At 67.9% G+C, this 14,556-nt stretch overlaps 7 non-coding genes across 7 annotated transcripts; all 7 read left to right on the top strand.

Moving 5' to 3' along the window:
• Positions 1–80: 80 nt before the first annotated feature.
• On the top strand, positions 81–199 carry LOC141411956 (5S ribosomal RNA). The gene has a single exon (XR_012436796.1). It is a non-coding gene; the product is annotated as a 5S ribosomal RNA (ribosomal RNA).
• A 2,163-nt stretch (positions 200–2,362) lies between these two features.
• Positions 2,363–2,481, top strand: LOC141412505 (5S ribosomal RNA). Its single transcript, XR_012437347.1, has one exon. It is a non-coding gene; the product is annotated as a 5S ribosomal RNA (ribosomal RNA).
• A 2,141-nt stretch (positions 2,482–4,622) lies between these two features.
• LOC141411945 (5S ribosomal RNA) lies at positions 4,623–4,741 on the top strand. The gene has a single exon (XR_012436785.1). It is a non-coding gene; the product is annotated as a 5S ribosomal RNA (ribosomal RNA).
• Positions 4,742–6,908: 2,167 nt separating this feature from the next.
• LOC141411934 (5S ribosomal RNA) lies at positions 6,909–7,027 on the top strand. The gene has a single exon (XR_012436774.1). It is a non-coding gene; the product is annotated as a 5S ribosomal RNA (ribosomal RNA).
• Positions 7,028–9,177: 2,150 nt separating this feature from the next.
• On the top strand, positions 9,178–9,296 carry LOC141411923 (5S ribosomal RNA). Its single transcript, XR_012436763.1, has one exon. It is a non-coding gene; the product is annotated as a 5S ribosomal RNA (ribosomal RNA).
• Positions 9,297–11,441: 2,145 nt separating this feature from the next.
• On the top strand, positions 11,442–11,560 carry LOC141412726 (5S ribosomal RNA). Its single transcript, XR_012437568.1, has one exon. It is a non-coding gene; the product is annotated as a 5S ribosomal RNA (ribosomal RNA).
• Positions 11,561–13,701: 2,141 nt separating this feature from the next.
• LOC141412993 (5S ribosomal RNA) lies at positions 13,702–13,820 on the top strand. Its single transcript, XR_012437835.1, has one exon. It is a non-coding gene; the product is annotated as a 5S ribosomal RNA (ribosomal RNA).
• Positions 13,821–14,556: the final 736 nt, after the last annotated feature.

Raw genomic sequence — 14,556 nt, 5'->3', positions numbered from 1 at the left:
AGCCGTGCCAGGAGAGCAGCGTGGAGACGCACGCCGGGGCCCTCGGCAGGCTCTTGGGGCTCCCGGAGGCGGCGGCTAGCGTCTACGGCCATACCACCCTGAACGCGCCCGATCTCGTCTGATCTCGGAAGCTAAGCAGGGTCGGGCCTGGTTAGTACTTGGATGGGAGACCGCCTGGGAATACCGGGTGCTGTAGGCTTTTGCTCCTCCCTCCCTCGCTGCTCCTTTTGTCTTCGGGGACTTCGCCACCACCCCCCCCACCACCACCACCACCCCCAGCACCACCACCACCACCACCACCACAACGACCCACCGTGACCACGACCCCGACCCCGTCCGGGCCACCCGCCAGACCCACGCACACCGAATCCTCACAGCTACGTCCCCGAATCCTCTCCCCTCCCCACACTCTCCTGGGGCGCGCGCCCGCGACACGGGTCACCAGCGAGGTTGGTCCCAGGCCACGTTGGGGACCGCTCCCCAACTGCCCTCCAGGCGGGCGGGGAGGGACGTGCGGAAGCCATGAGAAAGTGGGTCCTGCACCCCAGCGGGCCCCACAGCGGGACGCGCCACACCTGGGCTCGCCACAAGGTGGTGCACTGGGTCCAGGGCAAGACGCCAGGGGACAGAGAAGCAGGGAGCCTCAGTCGGGTGCTGCTCCACGTCGCGCTCCGTCGCTCAACCCAAGACAGGGCAGCCAGCGCGCGACCTCTACGTGGGATCCCGCCTCCCACGGCAGAGCCTGCGGTCACAGGGACAGAGGGCGCAGGCCGCCAGAGCTCCGGATGCCAGCGGCAGCTCCCCGTCCCGCTCAAAGGGAGGGAGGGCCGCCGCTGGCGCCCAGTCGCCTGTGCCACCCTCCGGGTCTCAAAGCACTCCTCAGTCAGCTCAAGGACCGGGGCCACCTGGCCTTCGGGGTCACATGGGCTTGGGCACGACGGAAGGGACCGCTTGCCCCCGTGGAACAGACATTCTCCCCGTGGACAACCTCAGGTGCCGGGACCCTCTGCTCCGCCTTGGAAAACCCACCTTCTGCAATGTATGCCCAACGCAATCAGGCCGAGCAGATTGACCCCCTCGGCCCGGCCCCAGTGTGTGATGGGGCTCTGTGCGTGAGGGCTTGCTCTTCCCCACCTACACCAGGCACGGCATCTAACACACACACACACACACACACACACACACACACACACACACACCACGCAGAGACACCCAGACCACGCACGCACGCACGGGGACGCACCCTCCTCTCCCCCACCCCACACACGAGCAGCCGAAGGACAAGAGGGTATGGCTGGGGCCTGAGCGGGAACAAGCGAAGCCTTGGTTTGCGGCCCCTCGGCCAACTGCATCAGGATTTTTGTCTGGGCTCGGAGGCCAGAGGATCTCTGCCATTTGCTAGCAGGGCCAGGGATGGCAGGAGGGTGGGTACGGGGCTCAGCCAGGGCCAGTTCTGCTGGCACGATCCTGTAGCACGTGGCCGCGTAGCACGGGGCCGGGTCTGAAGGAGGCCAAGCAGGGGCACAAGACCCAGCAGCGGCACAGGGAAGAGGCCCAGGGCACCCAGGAGCAGACGAGACCCGGGAGTCGTGCGTGCTTGGCGTGGCCGCGGGCCCCGTGACGCCCGAGGACTCGAGTGCTCAGCCCCGTGTAGTGGCCGCGAAGGCCTGCCTGGGAGAAACGCCCCGGGAGGCCGGCAGGAACCCGGGATCGGAAGGGATGTGGAGGGGCCCCGGGTCGGAGGAGATGGCTTTGGCTGTGTTTGGTTTTGTTTCTTCTTCCCAAGATCCCGGGTGTGAAAGGGGCCAGAGGTGAAGTCCTGGGCTGGAAAGCCTCACGATTCAGCCCCGCAGCCCCAGGCCCTGAGTGTGGAGGAGGGCGGAGCGGGTCGGCGAAGGGCGCGGCTGCCGTTTTCCTGATGGGCTGGAGGGGCAGTGGCGCTTTCCGGACGAAGAGGACCGGAAGGGTCCCCGAGACCTCCGCTGGGAGCCACGCACCCACCCAAGGATACGGCTCCAGGAGGCGACGGAGGAGGGCGGCTGCTTGCCCTGGCCCGAGCTGTGCGTCCCCCGCCTTGGCCACAGCAGTGGACATTCCCAGAAGAACAAGCGCCCGAGAGCACTGAGAAATTTTCCCCCGAGAAAACTTGACCCTCGTCCTGGCAGCAGGACACCTCGGGAAGAAAGCCACCCAGCGGCCACCTGGGCGAGACCGGCTGCCCGAGCAGGCGCGCGGGGCCTCTGGCCGCTGGCCCCGGGCTGCCAGCCCCCACCCGGACTCCCAGCCGTGCCAGGAGAGCAGCGTGGAGACGCACGCCGGGGCCCTCGGCAGGCTCTTGGGGCTCCCGGAGGCGGCGGCTAGCGTCTACGGCCATACCACCCTGAACGCGCCCGATCTCGTCTGATCTCGGAAGCTAAGCAGGGTCGGGCCTGGTTAGTACTTGGATGGGAGACCGCCTGGGAATATCGGGTGCTGTAGGCTTTTGCTCCTCCCTCCCTCGCTGCTCCTTTTGTCTTCGGGGACTTCGCCACCACCCCCCCCCCACCACCACCACCCCCAGCACCACCACCACCACCACCACAACGACCCACCGTGACCACGACCCCGACCCCGTCCGGGCCACCCGCCAGACCCACGCACACCGAATCCTCACAGCTACGTCCCCGAATCCTCTCCCCTCCCCACACTCTCCTGGGGCGCGCGCCCGCGACACGGGTCACCAGCGAGGTTGGTCCCAGGCCACGTTGGGGACCGCTCCCCAACTGCCCTCCAGGCGGGCGGGGAGGGACGTGCGGAAGCCATGAGAAAGTGGGTCCTGCACCCCAGCGGGCCCCACAGCGGGACGCGCCACACCTGGGCTCGCCACAAGGTGGTGCACTGGGTCCAGGACAAGACGCCAGGGGACAGAGAAGCAGGGAGCCTCAGTCGGGTGCTGCTCCACGTCGCCCTCCGTCGCTCAACCCAAGACAGGGCAGCCAGCGCGCGACCTCTACGTGGGATCCCGCCTCCCACGGCAGAGCCTGCGGTCACAGGGACAGAGGGCGCAGGCCGCCAGAGCTCCGGATGCCAGCGGCAGCTCCCCGTCCCGCTCAAAGGGAGGGAGGGCCGCCGCTGGCGCCCAGTCGCCTGTGCCACCCTCCGGGTCTCAAAGCACTCCTCAGTCAGCTCAAGGACCGGGGCCACCTGGCCTTCGGGGTCACATGGGCTTGGGCACGACGGAAGGGACCGCTTGCCCCCGTGGAACAGACATTCTCCCCGTGGACAACCTCAGGTGCCGGGACCCTCTGCTCCGCCTTGGAAAACCCACCTTCTGCAATGTATGCCCAACGCAATCAGGCCGAGCAGATTGACCCCCTCGGCCCGGCCCCAGTGTGTGATGGGGCTCTGTGCGTGAGGGCTTGCTCTTCCCCACCTACACCAGGCACGGCATCTAACACACACACACACACACACACACACCACGCAGAGACACCCAGACCACGCACGCACGCACGGGGACGCACCCTCCTCTCCCCCACCCCACACACGAGCAGCCGAAGGACAAGAGGGTATGGCTGGGGCCTGAGCGGGAACAAGCGAAGCCTTGGTTTGCGGCCCCTCGGCCAACTGCATCAGGATTTTTGTCTGGGCTCGGAGGCCAGAGGATCTCTGCCATTTGCTAGCAGGGCCAGGGATGGCAGGAGGGTGGGTACGGGGCTCAGCCAGGGCCAGTTCTGCTGGCACGATCCTGTAGCACGTGGCCGCGTAGCACGGGGCCGGGTCTGAAGGAGGCCAAGCAGGGGCACAAGACCCAGCAGCGGCACAGGGAAGAGGCCCAGGGCACCCAGGAGCAGACGAGACCCGGGAGTCGTGCGTGCTTGGCGTGGCCGCGGGCCCCGTGACGCCCGAGGACTCGAGTGCTCAGCCCCGTGTAGTGGCCGCGAAGGCCTGCCTGGGAGAAACGCCCCGGGAGGCCGGCAGGAACCCGGGATCGGAAGGGATGTGGAGGGGCCCCGGGTCGGAGGAGATGGCTTTGGCTGTGTTTGGTTTTGTTTCTTCTTCCCAAGATCCCGGGTGTGAAAGGGGCCAGAGGTGAAGTCCTGGGCTGGAAAGCCTCACGATTCAGCCCCGCAGCCCCAGGCCCTGAGTGTGGAGGAGGGCGGAGCGGGTCGGCGAAGGGCGCGGCTGCCGTTTTCCTGATGGGCTGGAGGGGCAGTGGCGCTTTCCGGACGAAGAGGACCGGAAGGGTCCCCGAGACCTCCGCTGGGAGCCACGCACCCACCCAAGGATACGGCTCCAGGAGGCGACGGAGGAGGGCGGCTGCTTGCCCTGGCCCGAGCTGTGCGTCCCCCGCCTTGGCCACAGCAGTGGACATTCCCAGAAGAACAAGCGCCCGAGAGCACTGAGAAATTTTCCCCCGAGAAAACTTGACCCTCGTCCTGGCAGCAGGACACCTCGGGAAGAAAGCCACCCAGCGGCCACCTGGGCGAGACCGGCTGCCCGAGCAGGCGCGCGGGGCCTCTGGCCGCTGGCCCCGGGCTGCCAGCCCCCACCCGGACTCCCAGCCGTGCCAGGAGAGCAGCGTGGAGACGCACGCCGGGGCCCTCGGCAGGCTCTTGGGGCTCCCGGAGGCGGCGGCTAGCGTCTACGGCCATACCACCCTGAACGCGCCCGATCTCGTCTGATCTCGGAAGCTAAGCAGGGTCGGGCCTGGTTAGTACTTGGATGGGAGACCGCCTGGGAATACCGGGTGCTGTAGGCTTTTGCTCCTCCCTCCCTCGCTGCTCCTTTTGTCTTCGGGGACTTCGCCACCACCCCCCCCACCACCACCACCACCCCCAGCACCACCACCACCACCACCACCACAACGACCCACCGTGACCACGACCCCGACCCCGTCCGGGCCACCCGCCAGACCCACGCACACCGAATCCTCACAGCTACGTCCCCGAATCCTCTCCCCTCCCCACACTCTCCTGGGGCGCGCGCCCGCGACACGGGTCACCAGCGAGGTTGGTCCCAGGCCACGTTGGGGACCGCTCCCCAACTGCCCTCCAGGCGGGCGGGGAGGGACGTGCGGAAGCCATGAGAAAGTGGGTCCTGCACCCCAGCGGGCCCCACAGCGGGACGCGCCACACCTGGGCTCGCCACAAGGTGGTGCACTGGGTCCAGGGCAAGACGCCAGGGGACAGAGAAGCAGGGAGCCTCAGTCGGGTGCTGCTCCACGTCGCGCTCCGTCGCTCAACCCAAGACAGGGCAGCCAGCGCGCGACCTCTACGTGGGATCCCGCCTCCCACGGCAGAGCCTGCGGTCACAGGGACAGAGGGCGCAGGCCGCCAGAGCTCCGGATGCCAGCGGCAGCTCCCCGTCCCGCTCAAAGGGAGGGAGGGCCGCCGCTGGCGCCCAGTCGCCTGTGCCACCCTCCGGGTCTCAAAGCACTCCTCAGTCAGCTCAAGGACCGGGGCCACCTGGCCTTCGGGGTCACATGGGCTTGGGCACGACGGAAGGGACCGCTTGCCCCCGTGGAACAGACATTCTCCCCGTGGACAACCTCAGGTGCCGGGACCCTCTGCTCCGCCTTGGAAAACCCACCTTCTGCAATGTATGCCCAACGCAATCAGGCCGAGCAGATTGACCCCCTCGGCCCGGCCCCAGTGTGTGATGGGGCTCTGTGCGTGAGGGCTTGCTCTTCCCCACCTACACCAGGCACGGCATCTAACACACACACACACACACACACACACACACACACACACACACACACACCACGCAGAGACACCCAGACCACGCACGCACGCACGGGGACGCACCCTCCTCTCCCCCACCCCACACACGAGCAGCCGAAGGACAAGAGGGTATGGCTGGGGCCTGAGCGGGAACAAGCGAAGCCTTGGTTTGCGGCCCCTCGGCCAACTGCATCAGGATTTTTGTCTGGGCTCGGAGGCCAGAGGATCTCTGCCATTTGCTAGCAGGGCCAGGGATGGCAGGAGGGTGGGTACGGGGCTCAGCCAGGGCCAGTTCTGCTGGCACGATCCTGTAGCACGTGGCCGCGTAGCACGGGGCCGGGTCTGAAGGAGGCCAAGCAGGGGCACAAGACCCAGCAGCGGCACAGGGAAGAGGCCCAGGGCACCCAGGAGCAGACGAGACCCGGGAGTCGTGCGTGCTTGGCGTGGCCGCGGGCCCCGTGACGCCCGAGGACTCGAGTGCTCAGCCCCGTGTAGTGGCCGCGAAGGCCTGCCTGGGAGAAACGCCCCGGGAGGCCGGCAGGAACCCGGGATCGGAAGGGATGTGGAGGGGCCCCGGGTCGGAGGAGATGGCTTTGGCTGTGTTTGGTTTTGTTTCTTCTTCCCAAGATCCCGGGTGTGAAAGGGGCCAGAGGTGAAGTCCTGGGCTGGAAAGCCTCACGATTCAGCCCCGCAGCCCCAGGCCCTGAGTGTGGAGGAGGGCGGAGCGGGTCGGCGAAGGGCGCGGCTGCCGTTTTCCTGATGGGCTGGAGGGGCAGTGGCGCTTTCCGGACGAAGAGGACCGGAAGGGTCCCCGAGACCTCCGCTGGGAGCCACGCACCCACCCAAGGATACGGCTCCAGGAGGCGACGGAGGAGGGCGGCTGCTTGCCCTGGCCCGAGCTGTGCGTCCCCCGCCTTGGCCACAGCAGTGGACATTCCCAGAAGAACAAGCGCCCGAGAGCACTGAGAAATTTTCCCCCGAGAAAACTTGACCCTCGTCCTGGCAGCAGGACACCTCGGGAAGAAAGCCACCCAGCGGCCACCTGGGCGAGACCGGCTGCCCGAGCAGGCGCGCGGGGCCTCTGGCCGCTGGCCCCGGGCTGCCAGCCCCCACCCGGACTCCCAGCCGTGCCAGGAGAGCAGCGTGGAGACGCACGCCGGGGCCCTCGGCAGGCTCTTGGGGCTCCCGGAGGCGGCGGCTAGCGTCTACGGCCATACCACCCTGAACGCGCCCGATCTCGTCTGATCTCGGAAGCTAAGCAGGGTCGGGCCTGGTTAGTACTTGGATGGGAGACCGCCTGGGAATACCGGGTGCTGTAGGCTTTTGCTCCTCCCTCCCTCGCTGCTCCTTTTGTCTTCGGGGACTTCGCCACCACCCCCCCCACCACCACCACCACCACCCCCAGCACCACCACCACCACCACCACCACAACGACCCACCGTGACCACGACCCCGACCCCGTCCGGGCCACCCGCCAGACCCACGCACACCGAATCCTCACAGCTACGTCCCCGAATCCTCTCCCCTCCCCACACTCTCCTGGGGCGCGCGCCCGCGACACGGGTCACCAGCGAGGTTGGTCCCAGGCCACGTTGGGGACCGCTCCCCAACTGCCCTCCAGGCGGGCGGGGAGGGACGTGCGGAAGCCATGAGAAAGTGGGTCCTGCACCCCAGCGGGCCCCACAGCGGGACGCGCCACACCTGGGCTCGCCACAAGGTGGTGCACTGGGTCCAGGGCAAGACGCCAGGGGACAGAGAAGCAGGGAGCCTCAGTCGGGTGCTGCTCCACGTCGCGCTCCGTCGCTCAACCCAAGACAGGGCAGCCAGCGCGCGACCTCTACGTGGGATCCCGCCTCCCACGGCAGAGCCTGCGGTCACAGGGACAGAGGGCGCAGGCCGCCAGAGCTCCGGATGCCAGCGGCAGCTCCCCGTCCCGCTCAAAGGGAGGGAGGGCCGCCGCTGGCGCCCAGTCGCCTGTGCCACCCTCCGGGTCTCAAAGCACTCCTCAGTCAGCTCAAGGACCGGGGCCACCTGGCCTTCGGGGTCACATGGGCTTGGGCACGACGGAAGGGACCGCTTGCCCCCGTGGAACAGACATTCTCCCCGTGGACAACCTCAGGTGCCGGGACCCTCTGCTCCGCCTTGGAAAACCCACCTTCTGCAATGTATGCCCAACGCAATCAGGCCGAGCAGATTGACCCCCTCGGCCCGGCCCCAGTGTGTGATGGGGCTCTGTGCGTGAGGGCTTGCTCTTCCCCACCTACACCAGGCACGGCATCTAACACACACACACACACACACACACACACCACGCAGAGACACCCAGACCACGCACGCACGCACGGGGACGCACCCTCCTCTCCCCCACCCCACACACGAGCAGCCGAAGGACAAGAGGGTATGGCTGGGGCCTGAGCGGGAACAAGCGAAGCCTTGGTTTGCGGCCCCTCGGCCAACTGCATCAGGATTTTTGTCTGGGCTCGGAGGCCAGAGGATCTCTGCCATTTGCTAGCAGGGCCAGGGATGGCAGGAGGGTGGGTACGGGGCTCAGCCAGGGCCAGTTCTGCTGGCACGATCCTGTAGCACGTGGCCGCGTAGCACGGGGCCGGGTCTGAAGGAGGCCAAGCAGGGGCACAAGACCCAGCAGCGGCACAGGGAAGAGGCCCAGGGCACCCAGGAGCAGACGAGACCCGGGAGTCGTGCGTGCTTGGCGTGGCCGCGGGCCCCGTGACGCCCGAGGACTCGAGTGCTCAGCCCCGTGTAGTGGCCGCGAAGGCCTGCCTGGGAGAAACGCCCCGGGAGGCCGGCAGGAACCCGGGATCGGAAGGGATGTGGAGGGGCCCCGGGTCGGAGGAGATGGCTTTGGCTGTGTTTGGTTTTGTTTCTTCTTCCCAAGATCCCGGGTGTGAAAGGGGCCAGAGGTGAAGTCCTGGGCTGGAAAGCCTCACGATTCAGCCCCGCAGCCCCAGGCCCTGAGTGTGGAGGAGGGCGGAGCGGGTCGGCGAAGGGCGCGGCTGCCGTTTTCCTGATGGGCTGGAGGGGCAGTGGCGCTTTCCGGACGAAGAGGACCGGAAGGGTCCCCGAGACCTCCGCTGGGAGCCACGCACCCACCCAAGGATACGGCTCCAGGAGGCGACGGAGGAGGGCGGCTGCTTGCCCTGGCCCGAGCTGTGCGTCCCCCGCCTTGGCCACAGCAGTGGACATTCCCAGAAGAACAAGCGCCCGAGAGCACTGAGAAATTTTCCCCCGAGAAAACTTGACCCTCGTCCTGGCAGCAGGACACCTCGGGAAGAAAGCCACCCAGCGGCCACCTGGGCGAGACCGGCTGCCCGAGCAGGCGCGCGGGGCCTCTGGCCGCTGGCCCCGGGCTGCCAGCCCCCACCCGGACTCCCAGCCGTGCCAGGAGAGCAGCGTGGAGACGCACGCCGGGGCCCTCGGCAGGCTCTTGGGGCTCCCGGAGGCGGCGGCTAGCGTCTACGGCCATACCACCCTGAACGCGCCCGATCTCGTCTGATCTCGGAAGCTAAGCAGGGTCGGGCCTGGTTAGTACTTGGATGGGAGACCGCCTGGGAATACCGGGTGCTGTAGGCTTTTGCTCCTCCCTCCCTCGCTGCTCCTTTTGTCTTCGGGGACTTCGCCACCACCCCCCCCACCACCACCACCACCCCCAGCACCACCACCACCACCACCACCACAACGACCCACCGTGACCACGACCCCGACCCCGTCCGGGCCACCCGCCAGACCCACGCACACCGAATCCTCACAGCTACGTCCCCGAATCCTCTCCCCTCCCCACACTCTCCTGGGGCGCGCGCCCGCGACACGGGTCACCAGCGAGGTTGGTCCCAGGCCACGTTGGGGACCGCTCCCCAACTGCCCTCCAGGCGGGCGGGGAGGGACGTGCGGAAGCCATGAGAAAGTGGGTCCTGCACCCCAGCGGGCCCCACAGCGGGACGCGCCACACCTGGGCTCGCCACAAGGTGGTGCACTGGGTCCAGGGCAAGACGCCAGGGGACAGAGAAGCAGGGAGCCTCAGTCGGGTGCTGCTCCACGTCGCGCTCCGTCGCTCAACCCAAGACAGGGCAGCCAGCGCGCGACCTCTACGTGGGATCCCGCCTCCCACGGCAGAGCCTGCGGTCACAGGGACAGAGGGCGCAGGCCGCCAGAGCTCCGGATGCCAGCGGCAGCTCCCCGTCCCGCTCAAAGGGAGGGAGGGCCGCCGCTGGCGCCCAGTCGCCTGTGCCACCCTCCGGGTCTCAAAGCACTCCTCAGTCAGCTCAAGGACCGGGGCCACCTGGCCTTCGGGGTCACATGGGCTTGGGCACGACGGAAGGGACCGCTTGCCCCCGTGGAACAGACATTCTCCCCGTGGACAACCTCAGGTGCCGGGACCCTCTGCTCCGCCTTGGAAAACCCACCTTCTGCAATGTATGCCCAACGCAATCAGGCCGAGCAGATTGACCCCCTCGGCCCGGCCCCAGTGTGTGATGGGGCTCTGTGCGTGAGGGCTTGCTCTTCCCCACCTACACCAGGCACGGCATCTAACACACACACACACACACACACACACCACGCAGAGACACCCAGACCACGCACGCACGCACGGGGACGCACCCTCCTCTCCCCCACCCCACACACGAGCAGCCGAAGGACAAGAGGGTATGGCTGGGGCCTGAGCGGGAACAAGCGAAGCCTTGGTTTGCGGCCCCTCGGCCAACTGCATCAGGATTTTTGTCTGGGCTCGGAGGCCAGAGGATCTCTGCCATTTGCTAGCAGGGCCAGGGATGGCAGGAGGGTGGGTACGGGGCTCAGCCAGGGCCAGTTCTGCTGGCACGATCCTGTAGCACGTGGCCGCGTAGCACGGGGCCGGGTCTGAAGGAGGCCAAGCAGGGGCACAAGACCCAGCAGCGGCACAGGGAAGAGGCCCAGGGCACCCAGGAGCAGACGAGACCCGGGAGTCGTGCGTGCTTGGCGTGGCCGCGGGCCCCGTGACGCCCGAGGACTCGAGTGCTCAGCCCCGTGTAGTGGCCGCGAAGGCCTGCCTGGGAGAAACGCCCCGGGAGGCCGGCAGGAACCCGGGATCGGAAGGGATGTGGAGGGGCCCCGGGTCGGAGGAGATGGCTTTGGCTGTGTTTGGTTTTGTTTCTTCTTCCCAAGATCCCGGGTGTGAAAGGGGCCAGAGGTGAAGTCCTGGGCTGGAAAGCCTCACGATTCAGCCCCGCAGCCCCAGGCCCTGAGTGTGGAGGAGGGCGGAGCGGGTCGGCGAAGGGCGCGGCTGCCGTTTTCCTGATGGGCTGGAGGGGCAGTGGCGCTTTCCGGACGAAGAGGACCGGAAGGGTCCCCGAGACCTCCGCTGGGAGCCACGCACCCACCCAAGGATACGGCTCCAGGAGGCGACGGAGGAGGGCGGCTGCTTGCCCTGGCCCGAGCTGTGCGTCCCCCGCCTTGGCCACAGCAGTGGACATTCCCAGAAGAACAAGCGCCCGAGAGCACTGAGAAATTTTCCCCCGAGAAAACTTGACCCTCGTCCTGGCAGCAGGACACCTCGGGAAGAAAGCCACCCAGCGGCCACCTGGGCGAGACCGGCTGCCCGAGCAGGCGCGCGGGGCCTCTGGCCGCTGGCCCCGGGCTGCCAGCCCCCACCCGGACTCCCAGCCGTGCCAGGAGAGCAGCGTGGAGACGCACGCCGGGGCCCTCGGCAGGCTCTTGGGGCTCCCGGAAGCGGCGGCTAGCGTCTACGGCCATACCACCCTGAACGCGCCCGATCTCGTCTGATCTCGGAAGCTAAGCAGGGTCGGGCCTGGTTAGTACTTGGATGGGAGACCGCCTGGGAATACCAGGTGCTGTAGGCCTTTGCTCCTCCCTCCCTCGCTGCTCCTTTTGTCTTCGGGGACTTCGCCACCACCCCCCCACCACCACCACCACCCCCAGCACCACCACCACCACCACCACAACGACCCACCGTGACCACGACCCCGACCCCGTCCGGGCCACCCGCCAGACCCACGCACACCGAATCCTCACAGCTACGTCCCCGAATCCTCTCCCCTCCCCACACTCTCCTGGGGCGCGCGCCCGCGACACGGGTCACCAGCGAGGTTGGTCCCAGGCCACGTTGGGGACCGCTCCCCAACTGCCCTCCAGGCGGGCGGGGAGGGACGTGCGGAAGCCATGAGAAAGTGGGTCCTGCACCCCAGCGGGCCCCACAGCGGGACGCGCCACACCTGGGCTCGCCACAAGGTGGTGCACTGGGTCCAGGGCAAGACGCCAGGGGACAGAGAAGCAGGGAGCCTCAGTCGGGTGCTGCTCCACGTCGCGCTCCGTCGCTCAACCCAAGACAGGGCAGCCAGCGCGCGACCTCTACGTGGGATCCCGCCTCCCACGGCAGAGCCTGCGGTCACAGGGACAGAGGGCGCAGGCCGCCAGAGCTCCGGATGCCAGCGGCAGCTCCCCGTCCCGCTCAAAGGGAGGGAGGGCCGCCGCTGGCGCCCAGTCGCCTGTGCCACCCTCCGGGTCTCAAAGCACTCCTCAGTCAGCTCAAGGACCGGGGCCACCTGGCCTTCGGGGTCACATGGGCTTGGGCACGACGGAAGGGACCGCTTGCCCCCGTGGAACAGACATTCTCCCCGTGGACAACCTCAGGTGCCGGGACCCTCTGCTCCGCCTTGGAAAACCCACCTTCTGCAATGTATGCCCAACGCAATCAGGCCGAGCAGATTGACCCCCTCGGCCCGGCCCCAGTGTGTGATGGGGCTCTGTGCGTGAGGGCTTGCTCTTCCCCACCTACACCAGGCACGGCATCTAACACACACACACACACACACACACACCACGCAGAGACACCCAGACCACGCACGCACGCACGGGGACGCACCCTCCTCTCCCCCACCCCACACACGAGCAGCCGAAGGACAAGAGGGTATGGCTGGGGCCTGAGCGGGAACAAGCGAAGCCTTGGTTTGCGGCCCCTCGGCCAACTGCATCAGGATTTTTGTCTGGGCTCGGAGGCCAGAGGATCTCTGCCATTTGCTAGCAGGGCCAGGGATGGCAGGAGGGTGGGTACGGGGCTCAGCCAGGGCCAGTTCTGCTGGCACGATCCTGTAGCACGTGGCCGCGTAGCACGGGGCCGGGTCTGAAGGAGGCCAAGCAGGGGCACAAGACCCAGCAGCGGCACAGGGAAGAGGCCCAGGGCACCCAGGAGCAGACGAGACCCGGGAGTCGTGCGTGCTTGGCGTGGCCGCGGGCCCCGTGACGCCCGAGGACTCGAGTGCTCAGCCCCGTGTAGTGGCCGCGAAGGCCTGCCTGGGAGAAACGCCCCGGGAGGCCGGCAGGAACCCGGGATCGGAAGGGATGTGGAGGGGCCCCGGGTCGGAGGAGATGGCTTTGGCTGTGTTTGGTTTTGTTTCTTCTTCCCAAGATCCCGGGTGTGAAAGGGGCCAGAGGTGAAGTCCTGGGCTGGAAAGCCTCACGATTCAGCCCCGCAGCCCCAGGCCCTGAGTGTGGAGGAGGGCGGAGCGGGTCGGCGAAGGGCGCGGCTGCCGTTTTCCTGATGGGCTGGAGGGGCAGTGGCGCTTTCCGGACGAAGAGGACCGGAAGGGTCCCCGAGACCTCCGCTGGGAGCCACGCACCCACCCAAGGATACGGCTCCAGGAGGCGACGGAGGAGGGCGGCTGCTTGCCCTGGCCCGAGCTGTGCGTCCCCCGCCTTGGCCACAGCAGTGGACATTCCCAGAAGAACAAGCGCCCGAGAGCACTGAGAAATTTTCCCCCGAGAAAACTTGACCCTCGTCCTGGCAGCAGGACACCTCGGGAAGAAAGCCACCCAGCGGCCACCTGGGCGAGACCGGCTGCCCGAGCAGGCGCGCGGGGCCTCTGGCCGCTGGCCCCGGGCTGCCAGCCCCCACCCGGACTCCCAGCCGTGCCAGGAGAGCAGCGTGGAGACGCACGCCGGGGCCCTCGGCAGGCTCTTGGGGCTCCCGGAGGCGGCGGCTAGCGTCTACGGCCATACCACCCTGAACGAGCCTGAACTCGTCTGATCTCGGAAGCTAAGCAGGGTCGGGCCTGGTTAGTACTTGGATGGGAGACCGCCTGGGAATACCGGGTGCTGTAGGCTTTTGCTCCTCCCTCCCTCGCTGCTCCTTTTGTCTTCGGGGACTTCGCCACCACCCCCCCCACCACCACCACCACCCCCAGCACCACCACCACCACCACCACCACAACGACCCACCGTGACCACGACCCCGACCCCGTCCGGGCCACCCGCCAGACCCACGCACACCGAATCCTCACAGCTACGTCCCCGAATCCTCTCCCCTCCCCACACTCTCCTGGGGCGCGCGCCCGCGACACGGGTCACCAGCGAGGTTGGTCCCAGGCCACGTTGGGGACCGCTCCCCAACTGCCCTCCAGGCGGGCGGGGAGGGACGTGCGGAAGCCATGAGAAAGTGGGTCCTGCACCCCAGCGGGCCCCACAGCGGGACGCGCCACACCTGGGCTCGCCACAAGGTGGTGCACTGGGTCCAGGGCAAGACGCCAGGGGACAGAGAAGCAGGGAGCCTCAGTCGGGTGCTGCTCCACGTCGCGCTCCGTCGCTCAACCCAAGACAGGGCAGCCAGCGCGCGACCTCTACGTGGGATCCCGCCTCCCACGGCAGAGCCTGCGGTCACAGGGACAGAGGGCGCAGGCCGCCAGAGCTCCGGATGCCAGCGGCAGCTCCCCGTCCCGCTCAAAGGGAGGGAGGGCCGCCGCTGGCGCCCAGTCGCCTGTGCCACCCTCCGGGTCTCAAAGCACTCCTCAGTCAGCTCAAGGACCGGGGCCACCTGGCCTTCGGGGTCACATGGGCTTGGGCA

The sequence above is a fragment of the Castor canadensis genome, chromosome 10 (genome assembly GCF_047511655.1).
Source record: "Castor canadensis chromosome 10, mCasCan1.hap1v2, whole genome shotgun sequence".
Lineage (NCBI taxonomy): Eukaryota > Metazoa > Chordata > Mammalia > Rodentia > Castoridae > Castor > Castor canadensis.
This window is presented reverse-complemented; position numbering and strand designations above follow the sequence as displayed.